This window comes from Lepidochelys olivacea (assembly GCF_965140295.1).
Source record: "Lepidochelys olivacea isolate rLepOli2 genome assembly, chromosome: 5".
NCBI lineage: Eukaryota > Metazoa > Chordata > Testudines > Cheloniidae > Lepidochelys > Lepidochelys olivacea.
The window spans coordinates 45397811-45412334 of NC_140415.1; the positions used below are offsets into that span (position 1 = coordinate 45397811).

Here is a 14524-nt window from a genome sequence, read left to right on the forward strand (position 1 = left end):
GGGACAGATGTTTGTTTATAAGGTGTCTTTTTAACTTACTTAGCACCATTGCATGGTTTGAAAGTTTCTCTTCACACACAAGACATTGCAGAAGAGGAAAAGATGGCTCACCTGTACACAAAAATCCAAATTGCAAATAGCTCTTAAGAGTAGTGTTGGCTCACCACTTTGCTTTTCAGTTCACATTCAGCTTCATCACTGAAAGTAGATATGGAGGCACCAGAATCTCTTTTCTTCAAATATGTGTCTGTTTTAGAGTCTTCAATTCAAAATTCACCACGATAACTTAACCGTTGAAAAGAAAACATGGCTCCCACGTGATACTATGCAAACAGCAAGGTAATTTGAGCATAGTGTGATGTGTCTGCCTCACGCACGTACACCCAAAGAGCAACATCACAAATTTTAATCTGGTTTTGACACTAACTAAAATAATTAGAATTCCCCCCGCCTCACCCCCACAAGTGACTTTTCCAAAATTCCACAGCACACCTGTTTATGCCTGATGGCACACCAGCGTGCTGAAGGACACTGCTTAGGAAACACTGCACTAGAGAATAGGAAGACTGGTTCCTTAACCACTTATCATGGGGGACTTCAATCTGAGCAACATATAAAACAAATCTCATGCTGCCAGTACAAAACATCCTTGGAATTTCTAATTATTACAGATTATACTTTCCTAACTCAAAAAGTGTTGCATCCAACACAGGGGAATTCTATATTAGACATCATCTTGATTGATATCAGAATTAAAAATTAGTGTAACATAGGTACGAGCGATCATGACTTGATCACATTAGTTACGTGCAAAAATAATCAAGACCAAACTAATAATAGATATATTTGGTGCTTTAAAAAGGCCAATTTCACAAAGCTGAAAACAATTATGATTCAAGTAGCTGGGAGAAAGAATTTAAACCAAAAAATATGAATGATAATTGGAAATTGTTTAAGACCGTTTGTACTAAATGACCAAAAATCACAATTCAGAAAGAAGGCTAAAGAAAAAGTTTACAGAAAAAAAAAATCAACCTGGCTTAAAGAGGAAGCAAAGGCAACTATCAAAACACACACACAGAAGTTGATAGTACTGAACATAGGAATTGATACAAAAAGTCTATGGGACACAAGGGGAAGTCTATGGCCAACACAGAAAAGGACAATGAGAAGAAGTTAATTAGGAACAGGAGAATCCTAGCAATGGTACTGGTCCATTATAGATGAAAATAGTGGAAACGTCAACAAAAAATGGTTCATTATTAAGACTACAATTTTTTCAGAATCATTTTTTTTGTAGAATCATCCTGGAAACTCAATGTAGAGGAGGGCAAGTTGTGGAATGGACATGTGCAACACATCTCAAACAGTTGTGAAAGATTAACAACTATTCTTTCTTTGCACATGTACATTCCACTCTTGGTGATTCCCAAGAAATAATATAGGAGGAGGGACTGGAGTCTACGGATTGTAGTACAGCTCCACCAAATTTGGCATAGTCTCTAGATTACTGGGTAGTGGTGTAATAGAAGAACAAAGTGCTCACCGATGACCAGGTTGCTGCTTCACAAATGTCCTGGAAAGGGATCTGCGCTAGGAATGCTGTTGAGGATGTGTGAGATCTTGTGGAGTGAGTAGTCAGCTTGTCTGTTGGTGAAACATTTGCCAGCTCATAACAAGCGCTGATACAGAAAGTCATTTATGACTAAATTCTCCGTGAGGAGATTGGAAGGCTTTTCATTCTGTCCACTATAGCCATGAACAGTTGGATGGATCCTGTCTCAGTAGAACTCCAGTGCTTGTCTAACATCCAAAGTGTGTAGCCGCTGCTTGTCCCTATTTGTGTGTGGTTTGCGTTTAAAAAAAAGGGTAAGTAAACTGATTGTTTAAAATTTGAAACTACTTTAGAGGAAAAACTCAGATGATGGTGTAAGTACACCTTATCTTTAAAGAAGACTGTAGATGATGGTTCAGAAGTGAGGGCATGCAGTTCAGAGACTCTTCTGGCAGAAGTGAAAACCACCTTCCAGGAAAGGTGTAGTAAGGAGCACGTTACTAAAGGCTCAAATGGTGGTCTCATAAGTCCAGACTAGACCAAGTTCAAGTCCCATGGAGGAACGGGCTCCATTAATTGAAGGTAAAACCTTTACAGACCTGTAAGGAATCTGATTGTCATACCATTAGAAAAAACAGACCGGTTATCCATGTGAAGGTGGAAAGCTGATACAGCTGCCAGATGAACCTTGACAGAGAAAACTGCTAAGCCTTGGTATTTTAGGTGCAGCAGACAGTCAAGTATATGTTGGATGGACAAATGCATTGACAAGATGCTGATTTGACAAGCCCAGATAGAGAACTGCTTCCATTTTGACAAGGAGGTGTCCTGTTGGAGGGGTTTCTACTTTTTAGTAAGACCTGAAAAACTTGCTCTGAGCAAGACTGTTCTCTGGAATTTAGCGATGGAGCTTCCAGGCCATTCGGTGAAGGGACTGCAGGTTCAGGTGGAGTAGACGACCACAATCTTGGGAGATCAGATCTAGGTGCAACAGGAATGAAATTGGAGATGTCACTGAGAGGTCAAGTAGAGTGGAGGAATCAGTGCTGGCAGGACCATGCTGGGGCTATTAATATAAACCAGGCATGGTCCTACTTAATCTTTAGTAGCACTCTGTAGGAGTGGGATCGGGAGGAAAGCATAGCTTTTCTGTCCAGGGTAGCAGAAAGGTATCTGTGATTGAGCCCGGACTGTGGCCTTGCAGGGAGCAGAAAGTTGTTTGCAAATAGGTCAATCTGGGGAGTCACCCACCGCTGGAAAATTCATCCAGGCAAAGAGACTATTTGTGGTGACTAAAAAATGACCTGCTCAGGTCGTCTGCTAGCTCATTCTGCATCTGTGGAAAGTAAGAGACCTCAAGGTTGATTGAATGGGCTATTCAAAAATTCCTACAGGTCAACTGCTTCAACAAAGGACGGATGAGTGAGCTCCTCCCTGCCTTTTGAGGTAAAACATAGCTGTGGTGTTGTCTATAAGAACAAATGAGTTTCCCCCTCTGTTATGAGGTAGAAAAACCTGACAGGCAAGATGCATAGCCCTGAGTTCTCTGACACTGATATGAAAAGAGAGTTCCCGCAAGGACCAAAGACCCAGAATCTGGAGGGGCCCCAGGTGGGCTCTCCACCCTAGAGCAGACTCATCTGACACCAGAGTCACTGAGGGTTGAGAAAGAGAACGCCTACACAAATGATGAGGATCCAGTCACAATTCAGCAAAATCAGAACTAAATAGTATCGTGATCACAGGCCCCCAATGAAGATGGCTTAGCATGTACACTGAATCCTGCCACATCTGGAGGGGCCTGAGGTGCAGCCCTGCACGTTGTACTACATAAGTGTAAGAGGCCATGTGCCCTAGGAGCCTTGTGCTGTTTTGGGCTGTTGTGATTAGATGAAACTTGAGGTCTGTCATTAGAGATTGAATAAATTGGAATTCAGACTCTGGGAGAAATGCTCTGGCCTAGGAAGAGACAAACACAACCCCTAAAAACTCTATCCTCTGTACCGCGCAGCAAAGAGTATGTGACATTGCACTCCATATGATTTTATGAAAATATGCTAATGAATGTGAATGTAATGTAACTGGAATATGCGGTCTTTTGAACGACTTATAAATGGCACACCATTCTTTAACGTGTCCATTACCAAGACAAAAGCACCTCACGTGGGGATCAGTATTGGGGATGGTCCCATTTCCCCCGCACCCTCATGGTAGACAATGCTTGAGCCCTGGTAAAGGCAACACATATGGCACCCAGCTACTATAAACAACACTATGATAACACTAAACTAAACCTAAGGTACTACTATTATCTAGAGCAGTGGTTCTCAACTTATTTAACACTGTGGGCCGCGTATGCAGCTCTCTCTGTCCCATGTGGACCGCACCCATAAAATATATATACTACCTGTATGGCCCTGAGGATGTCACATAAGCCGTGGATTGAGAGCCACTGATCTAGAGGAAAAAACCCTCAGAAAACAGACTAAAAATGTGAGGTGAAAACACTATACCAAGTTTCACCTCCAGCCGTGAAGAGGTTCGAGGCAGTGCTGCCCTCATATGGCCAGGGAGGAGCTAGGGCCACAGTGCACTGGCGCAAGCCCTATGGGTACTGCTAGGCAAAATTCTCTGGCTTCAGGGTGCTGGGTGCATATGCGCACCTACATGAAATACACACCTGCATCTAAGAAAAATAATGTAGAAAAGGCAAAAAAAGTGTTCAATAAATATCTGTTCTGAATTTGAAAAAAAAGCCAGACGTAGCCATATATGAGGATGAAATACTTTCTACTCCAATAGTAGTTCAGGGGGATATTAAAAACAGCTCCTAAAATTAGATATTTTTAAAATCAGCAGGTTTACATTATTTGCATCCCCCAGTTTAAAAACATTAATGCTGATTTTCAATACCTCTTAGAACACTAGAGAAAAAAACCTAATATTCTCCCAGTATTTAAAAATGATAAGTGGGATGACCGCGCCTGTCAGACTGACACTGATTCCAGGAAAATAATGAAACAGCTGATATGGTACTCAATGAAGAATTAAAGGAAGGTGATATGATTAGAGTCCCCCATGTTGACGGGCATTATCCCAGGATGAAATGATTCTGAAAAGGTCCTGGGGGCCATGGTGAATAATCAGGTGAACATAAGTCTCCAATACAATGCTGTGGGGACTTATGATCCTTGGGGAAACAAGGAATCTTGAGCAGTAGTAGGGCAGTTGTATACTACCTCTATCTGGCACTCGTGTGACTGCTATTGGAATACTGTGTCAATTCAAGAAGGGTATTGATAAAATGGAGTGGGCTCCACGAGGAAGATTAAAGGACTTGAAAATATGTCTTGTATCAGTCGATACAAGGAGCTCAGCCTGTTTAGTTTAACAAAAGGGTAAGAGATGACTTGATCAGAGTCTAAGTACCTACATGGGAAGCACAACTTTGACAATGGGCTCTTCAATCAAGCAGACAAAGGTATAATAAGATCCAATGACTGAAAGCTGAAGTTAGACAAATTCAGACTAGAAATAAGGTGCACATTTTAAATAGTGAGGATAATCAATCATATAGCAATTTAAGGGTTGAGGTGAATTCTCCATTACTGGAGATTTGTAAATCAAGGCTGGATGTTTTTCTGAAAGATATGCTCCAGTTCAAACAGAAATTAATTTGGGGCAATTCTATGGTCTGTGTTATGCAGGAGGTCAGACCAGATAAGCACAGTGGTCCCTTCTGACCTTGTAATCTATATTATTTACCTGTAAAAACATTTCACTGCTAATCAAGTATTCAGAATATTATTAAACATTATGAAATTTCAAACATTTTTACTGTATTTTACTGAATAAATTTCTGTATATATAATTAGCAGCCTGATATGACTGGAGCATCTCTTACAGAGAAATTAGGTTCTACACATTTATATTGTAGTGAAACACTGCAACTGAGAATTAGTAGGCATCTTTCAGTCTCGAGAGACCACGGGTATACAGCCCTGAGAGGTAAAGAATTTAGTCAGTTTTATGGCAGCTGCAGCTGTGGCTGAAGAGACCCACTCGAGAGAGACACAATCACTGCCATATCTGCAACATTTAAAGATATTTCAACCCTTTGGGCTCTGCCTTTTGTGAGCTCTTTTCTCCTCTCCTAAGATGGACTACTTCCTTGCGTAACTCCAGAGACTTTTGTTTAGCTCTTGTCTCCGAAGGCTGCGGTCTTGAGTATGATCTTCCCAGTTGTCCACATCCATGTCCATTTCTTGAGGTCTCACTTGCACATATCCTTGAAATGCAATTTTGGTTGCCCTTTGGGTCTTTTTCCAGATGGCAATTCACTGTTGAGGATGTCCTTTGGGATGCGGCCATCATTCATTCAGCACACATGCCCAAGCCAGCAGAGGCATCTCTGTTTGAGGAGTGTTTGAATGCTGGGTATGCTGGCCCAGCTTGAGCACCTCAGTGTTGGTGATTCTTCCTCCAAGAGATGCCAAAGATTCAACAAAGGCAATGCATATAAAAGCTGTTGAGCTTCTTTTCCTGATGAGAGTATAAGGTCCATATCTTGCTTCCATACAAAAGTGTGCTGATAAAGATCTGTGTTTATCGTGCGTTGTGTGTTCTGTCAGTTTGTTGTTTTGCCATACCCACTTGCTCAGTCTAGACATTGTTGTGGTGGCTTTTCCGATGCAGATGTTGAGTTCCATTTCAAGTGAAAGTTTGACTGTGATAGTGGAGCCCAGGTATGTGAACTTGTTCACTACTTCAAGTTCATAGTTGTTGATCTTGATAGAGGGTGCTTCCTCAACTCCTTGGCACATTATGTTAGTCTTTTTTAGGCTTATTGGCAGGCTTTGGAAAAAACGGTCCATAAAGTTTTAGAGATGGTGCTCTGTCCTCAGCAAAGAGGTGGTTTTGGATAAGGGCTTCCAGAGTCTTGGTTTTAGATCTGAGTCTTGTAAGATTGAACAGCTATCTATCAGATCTTGTGTGCAAGTAGATTCCCTCAGTTGAAGAACCAAAAGCTTATTTTAGTAGCAAGGAGAAGATGATCCCAAACAGAGCTGGGTCAAGTACACAGTCTTGCTTAACTCTGCTACAAATCTGGAATGGCAGAGAGACTGAGCCGCTGTATTGAACTGTGCTATACATGTTTTCATGGAAAGATCAACTCATGCTTAAGAGCTTGAGGGGACAGCCAATCTTTTCCAGAAGCACAAATAATCCACTTCTACTGACAAGGTCAAACGCCTTTGTGAGATCAACGAAGGCTATGTAAAGGGGCTTTTTTCGTTCTCTGCATTTCTCTCGTAGTTGTCTCAGTGAGAAGATCATGTTGTTAGTAGACCTTTAAGCTCTGAAGCTGCACTATGATTCAGGATAGATTCTATGCAAAAGAATAAATGGACACAAATCTGACATCAGGAATCGTAACATTCAAAAACTGGTAGGAGAACACTTCAAACTCTCTGGCCACTCAGTAAAAGATTTAAGGGTGGCAATTTTGCAACAGAAGAGCTTCAAAAACAGACTCCAACAAGAAACTGCTGAGCTTGAATTTATATAAAAACTAGATACCATTAACTTGGGTTTGAATAGAGACTGGGAGTGGCTGGGTCATTACACATATTGAATCTATTTCCCTAAGTTAAGTATCCTTACCCCTTCTTCAACTGTCTAAATGGGCCATCCTGATTATCACTACAAACGTTTTTTTTCTCCTGCTGCTAATAGCTCATCTTAACATTAACTAACATTCCCTGCATCAGCTGCTACTTGGATGCTTTCGCATAAGTGCAGCCAATAGTCATTGGTGCAGCGTCAAGCAGTTTTTTTTACCTTGGTTCTTGCCACTCTCAATGCTTGTAAGGTGTTTTAATTTGGTCTCTCTTGTAGTTGGTTTGGGCTGTGCATCTGGCCTCTATGACTGGTGTCAACGCGCTGGGATATGTGTCAAACCATTCGTTAGTCTTATTTTTCTTCTTCCCAAAGACAGACAGGGCTGATCGTAGATTGTATTCTTCAGTTGCTCCCATTTCAGCTGGGCACTTGTGGCACAATCACTGGAGTCAAGGGATTCTGGGAGTATGTTTTTGTATTGCTGTGACTTTTCTTGGTCCACAATGGCACTGATGTTAATATAAGGACATCCTTTTACTTTAGATCTGTGTATTTTCTTTGGTTTAAGTCTAACCTTGCTGCATACCAGAGAGTGGTCTGTGTTGCAATCAGCATTTTGGTAGCTATGGGTAATGAGGACAGCGTTAAGATTGGTACGCCTTGTGATAAGATCCAAATGGTGCCAGTTGCCAGATCTGGGATGTTTCCAAGACACACTGTGTTGTGGCTTTGTCTGGAAGAATGCGTTTGTTACACAGAGGTTGTAATGGGAACAAAATTCTAGCAGTCTCTGACCATTTCCATTCATCTTACTAGTTCCATGTTGACCAAGACAGTTGGTCCATGCTTCATGATCAGCTCCCACCCTTCCATTGAAGTTCCCTAGCAGGAAAACATATTCATGTTTCGGAATCTTGCTGATGGTGGTGTTCAGCTGGTCACAGAACTGGTCCTTGATGTCAGAAGACGAGGAGAGTGTTGGGGCATACACAATCACAAGGTTGACTGGGCCCTCAGATGTGAACAAGCATAGTGACAAAAATTCTCTCTGATCCATTTATAGGTGGCTCAACCATCCCCAGAAGTGAATTCTTGATGTCAAATCCCACTCCGTGCTCTCGCGTTTCTTCAACGCTGTTCCCCTACCAGAAAAATGTGTAGTTTTTTTCCCTGAGAGAGCCACTTAATGCTAGTGTTTCTTGGAGTGATGCAATATCCACACTGAGTCGTTTCAGCTCATTATTACAGCAGTTTTACGTGCATCATTGATTTCTTGAAGGTCCTCAGATAATCTGGTTGTTATGGTGCGAACGTTCCAGTACCCTATTTTTAAGGATGTTTTCTTTCTTTTACTTGATTTGCCTGGTGTGTTGGTTACAGTTCACTTGTCATGTTATAAAACTCTAAGCTCCAAGCACCCACTGAAGCAGGCAGACTGTGGAGGAACACCACCCTATTGTCTGGGAGCTGCCCAGTTTTATGGCAGGCAGTAGTTGTCCAGTGAGATACGATGATCTCTCCCACTGTCTGAGACAGCCCCAGGTGCTCAACTCTACAGCAATTGAGTACGAGCTTAGAACTGCTGCCTCCTGTGTTGTGTCGATGCTCGAGGTGAAGCTGGAGTACTTCTGCAGGTCGCAAGCCTGGGCAGATGACATGGAGGCCCTGAGTTGCCTATGCATCAGGACACCCCTCTCAGCATCACTGGTGAAATCCAGAAGAGAGGAAGAACCAATACATCTGGTACCTGATCCACTGCAGGAGTTGGCAGAAAGATACTAAGATATTAGTAGCTGACTGCCTTTGGGTCTCCACTATAGATTTTCTGACTGAGTTTACTCTCATAGTCTTACATTCTCCCAAATTCACCCACAAGGCTGTGGGGCTTTTCTGTCATGGTTTGCTCCCTTAGCCTTACGTCCTCCCAAATTCACCTCACAAGGCAGTGGATTTGATGAGCTGCAAGTAGTACCGTCTACTCTCATTACAATAGCAGGCATAGCCTGACCAGACACTAAACTATGAAAACATAGTTTGTAATTCGCATACCACAGTAACACCAAGACACATTATTTCAGTCTATTACTGGGCATCCACATTAAGTTCCTGACTGTGGCCAACAGAACAAGTGGGACATTGATGGCACATTCAAACAATTAATAGCTTGTAAAATACTCTGAAACAGGATAACAGGCTTGATTCTTCCCCTAAAAAGAGGGGGAGAGGTATAGAACACAGAAATCGTGTTCTTATGTCAGACAGTGTAGCCTGGTATTTGGCATTTAGAAATTATTTCTCATTGTAAAAGGAAAGCGCTGTATCAGAAGTGTCACAATTGCACCAAACCTACTCTTTATCATCCAAATTTCTAGTATACCAGGGAACTTATACTGTGTCACTACCTGAGAAGGGAACTTCCCTAGACATGTATCCACAGTATATTTTTCCTTTAAACTGTTTACGTTAAAAGTTTACACAAGCCATTCATTAACTATCTGAAGTGATAAAATTAGTGCTAATAACGTCCATCAATTTAAGAAAGAAAATCAGCATTGTTAAAAATTACATAGTGTTAGCAACTAAAGAGTAATTTGGCAGTTCTCTGATCTGCCCTCCAATTTGGAATATTTGCTGAATTGATGACATTCATGGTAGGAATGGTAATGTGTGTGTAGAATCTCAAGCTGGCTAACACAGTGAAAAGAAACAGGAAAAACTTTCTGGAGTAAGAAAAGTCTTAAAACTGGACTGGAACTCCAGCAACCTGGGTTCTGCTCTGTGACCAATGTCCGGCATCAATTTACGCAATCACTTAATCTCTCTGGCTCCAATTCAATAAAGCCATTAAGCACATGCTTAACTTTAAGCACTTGAGTAATCTCACCTCTATTCATCAAAGCAGTGAACAGGAACTTAAAGTTAAGCATATGCAAGAGAGAATAAACTTTCTTTACAGTGCTGTAACTGAGAAATATTGCCTGTATATGGACAAAGTGCTCACATTGTTGCTGCTAATGATGGATTGCACACTTAAGAGAAATAGACAAGGCTATCTGGTGGTAAGGCCACTGAACACAAAGCCACACAAGTGTTGCTGGGATGCAAGACTTATCCTGATTAAGTAATACACAATAATGATCTTTTTCCTGCTAAATAGGCTTTCCCTAGGCTGTTGTCATGGTTTATTTTGATTTAGATTCTGACTTTCTACATCAAATAATCACTGTGTTAACATAATTCGATCAATGACTGTTTTTGGGGACAGTCACAATCAGGACCTTCCAGAAAGAAGGAAAATAAAACTCAGACCACAGAGGAAAATGTGATGAGAGCCTGAGCCCTTGGTCAAAGATGCAGTCTTGAAGGGTCATCCTCAAAAGATGTATGCTGTGGTCAGCCAGGGCACTGGGTGAGCCAAAAGACCAGGAGCATATCACTAGCCTTTGGAGATCTCTGGTAACAGTTTTATGCAGTAGGGAACTTAAAAATGGTTTTAAAAAAATAAAAATCTAGAAGGTGACTGAAAAGACCAGTCTCCCACAAATAAGTAGAGTTCCCCCTCCCATCCAACATCTTAATGGGCATGAAAAGACAAACAGCATTCCCCATCAGCCAGGATGAAAGAAAAGAAGGAAATGATTTTGCTTTCATGTAATGTGTCAATCTACAGAGTATATATCTTACAAGGTTTTTAAAAAGATATCTGTTGCTTTCACCTTTTGCTTTGCTGATTTGTACATTTTTGGATGGACATAAGAATAACCATACTGGGTCAAGACCAATGGTCCCTTTAGCCCAGTATCCTGTCTTCCGACAGTGGCTAATGCCAGGTGCTTCAGAAGGAATGAGAAGAATAGAGACTCATCAAGTAATCCATCCTGTCACCCATTCCCAGCTTCTGACAACAGAGGCTAGGGACACTTCAAAGCATTGTTTTGCATCTCTGCCCATTCTGGCTAATAGCCATTGATGGACCTATTCTCCATGAATTTATCTAGTTCTTTTTTGAATCCTGTTATAGTCTTAGCCTTCACAACATCTTCTGGCAAGTAGTTCCACTGGTTGTGTTGTGTGAAAAAAATCCTTCATTTTGTTTGTTTTAAACCTGCTGCCTATTGATTTCATTTGGTGGCCCTAGTTCTTGTGTTATGAGAAGGAGTAACTTCCTTATTTACTTTCTCCATACCAATCATGATTTTATAGACCTCTATCACATCTCCCCTTCGTCATCTCTTTTCCAAGCTGAAAAGCCTCAGTCTTATTAATCTCTCCTCATATGGAAGCTGTTCCATACCCTTAATAATTTTTGTTGCCCTTTTCTATACCTTTTCCCATTCCAATATATCTTTTTTAAGATGGGGCGACCACATCTGCACACAGTATTCAAAATGGATTTATAGAGAGACAATATGATATTTTCTGCTTTATTATCTACCCCTTACTTAATGATTCCCAACATTCTGTTCGGTTTGACTGTCAGTGCTCATTGAGTGGATGTTTTCAGAGAACTATTCACAATGACTGCAAGCTCTCTTTCTTGAGCGTTAACAGCTAATTTCGAACCCATCATTTTATATATATAGTTAGGATTATGTTTTCTAATGTGCATTGGTTTGCATTCATCAACACTGAATTTCATCTGCCATTTTCTTGCCCAGTCACCCAGTTTTGTGAAATCCCTTTGTAATTCTTTACAATCTGCTTTGGACTTGACTATCTTGAGTAATTTTGTATCATCTACAAATTTTGCCACCTCCCTGTTTACCCCTTTTTCCAGATCATTTATGAACATGTTGAATTATACTGGTCCCAATACAGACCCTGGGGGACATACCACTATTTACCTCTCTCCGTTCTGAAAACTGACCATTTATTCCTACCCTTTGTTTCCTATCTTTTAACCAGTTACTAATCTAGGAGAGGACCTTTCCTCTTATCCCATGACAGCTTACTTTGCTTAGGAGTCTTTGGTGAGGGATCTTATAATAATCTGATGCAATGTTCTCTATTTATAAATAATCTTGTAACAGATTTATAAACAAACTATTTACAGAGCAGGTCAAGTCTATGGAATTCAGCAATAAGTAAAAAGTCTGCAATGAGACACTGGTGGAAATGCATTGACCAATAACACACTTCCATGTATCCAAACAATTTTACGTATGTATAGAGAAAGGGAGCGCTCACTGTGATTTAATACATTTCTGTTTGCCATCATGATGACAAGACTTGGCAACCAGTCCATAAAATGGAATCTGGTCTACCTCTGATTACTCTTTACATAGTTCCTCTCAAACAACGCATGAGCACAGCAATCACAGATGGAATTTAGGAGGTACAATGCAGAAACAGAAATTTAGTTATGTAAAGATGTGGCTGTTCTTACAGACCACAACAGAAAAGGGTTACGCTTTAACTATGAGGTGAAAACAAAGAAAAAAACAAGACTAGCTTGTCCCTTTGTCTCCAATTCAGAGGCCCCAGGTGTTGATTCATAAATTCCAAGACTGTGGATACACTGGCAAATAAGTATTCACAATTCGATACTGGTAAGGTTCCACCAATGTAGCAAAAATGGAAGCAGAGGTATAGATGGTGGTAAAAATCCATGAACCCTTACCACAGTACAGCTTCCACCAAGGCTAATACCAGTGGAGCTGCATCAGTGGTGTATTATGGCCCTAATCACAGAAATGTAGGGCAGGAAAGGCTGTCTCGAGGTCATCTAGTCCAGCTCCCTGCACTGATGATGCTATTTTAGGCAAGGCTTTAAAAGCAGAGACTGCATTACATTCAACAGTGGCTTATTTGAGCGTGGTCAATTTAAACAGCTATCACCTTTTCTAAAATGGCTTTTTCAACAGATATCTTTGTGGAATTGGAGTGCTCTTTTTCCAACTTGTATATAGGAAAAGGCAATATACAGTTTTGTTTTAATTTAGTTTATTTAAGAAGAGTGAAAAGAATGTATCATTACGATGAAAAAGTTGATAGAAATATTTTAAGGACAACACCCTTAACAGGATTTCCAGTCACAACTTCTAAAATGTTAAGACACAATCCCTTAAGCAACCTTTTTTAGTTATCCATAGAGATTTCAGGAATTAGTCAGCTACATGCCAGCTATCCTACTATTCCCTGAATACAACAGACAGTTACAAATAAATAAAACTTTAGAAGTTGCATGTAAGGGCTATATTGATTACTCCACCTATTCCCTAGCTCATATGCATATAGAGAGACAGACTATAGATATACTGTATGACTGTTTTTACCACAGTAAAGGAGCAGCAGACTGGTCCTGGCCAACCATGTAATAACGCCATGATTACACTATGGGACTTCAGAGACCATCATAAGTTTTGTGGATAAAGCACACAATAAGAAGCCCGTTTAGATGCAAGGATTCAAAAACTGAGGAGAAAAATTTGAATTTGCCAAAAATAAATCAGGCATAAGTGTTTAAGTCCAAGGAGCGGTTTGTTGCACTTTCCAACATAGAAACAGCATCCAAACAATGCTACTTTGTATTTATCTTTTTAATGCGCTAATTTGTGATAAAAGTGATATGATTTTACAATATAGAGATTTGTTCACATGGAAAATTCTGTGTTGAAATCAAAGTTAGAAGATTCTGTTTGTGCACATATTAATCATTTATATGATTCAATGATTCTGGAATCATTTTGGCTAGTGAAACAGGCTTAAATACTTCTTGAGAGAGAAAGAGGCAGGTTTACATATCCATGGTTGAAGCAAATTGGAAATTCAGTAGAATTCTAGTCATTTATAGTAAAACACACAAACATCATCAAAACAAAGTGAGTAACGTCTTTCATGAAAGTTGAAGGAGCAAAAATTTTCCACATAGACAATGAAAACCTAAAACAAAGCTTCTTGCTTCTGCAGCTTTCACCAAGTATGCTACCATTTCCCCCCACCCCCACTCCCTATAGACAGTGATTTTTGGAGGTTTGTTTTTGTTGGGGGGAGGGGGGAGACTGTCACCTTTTTCTGGATCTCAGATGTTGATGTACATTGAGCCACTGTAGATCCAATGCTGCTCTCAGGCCTCCAAGAGCTCTTTGGAACAATGATGTGCTGAGATTATACACTAGGAGATTTCTGATCCTACTCCTCCCCTCCACACTCCCATTCTATTTGCTCCACTAAGATTGTCAGTAATTTTAAGATTACTAAAACGTGTCTTCTCAAAGAGTTTCTAGACTGCTTATTAAACAGTACAAGGAAGGAGACAACACAGGGTACCAGAAAATATGGAAGGAAAATGGTACAATACAATATCTACATTGCAACTTGCTGCCATCTGCCCAACAAGACTGATGA

At 40.5% G+C, this 14524-nt stretch overlaps 1 protein-coding gene across 1 annotated transcript in view; it reads right to left on the bottom strand.

The window, feature by feature from the left end:
• JMY (junction mediating and regulatory protein, p53 cofactor) overlaps positions 1-14524 on the bottom strand; it is a 131539-nt gene that overhangs the window by 56341 nt on the left and 60674 nt on the right.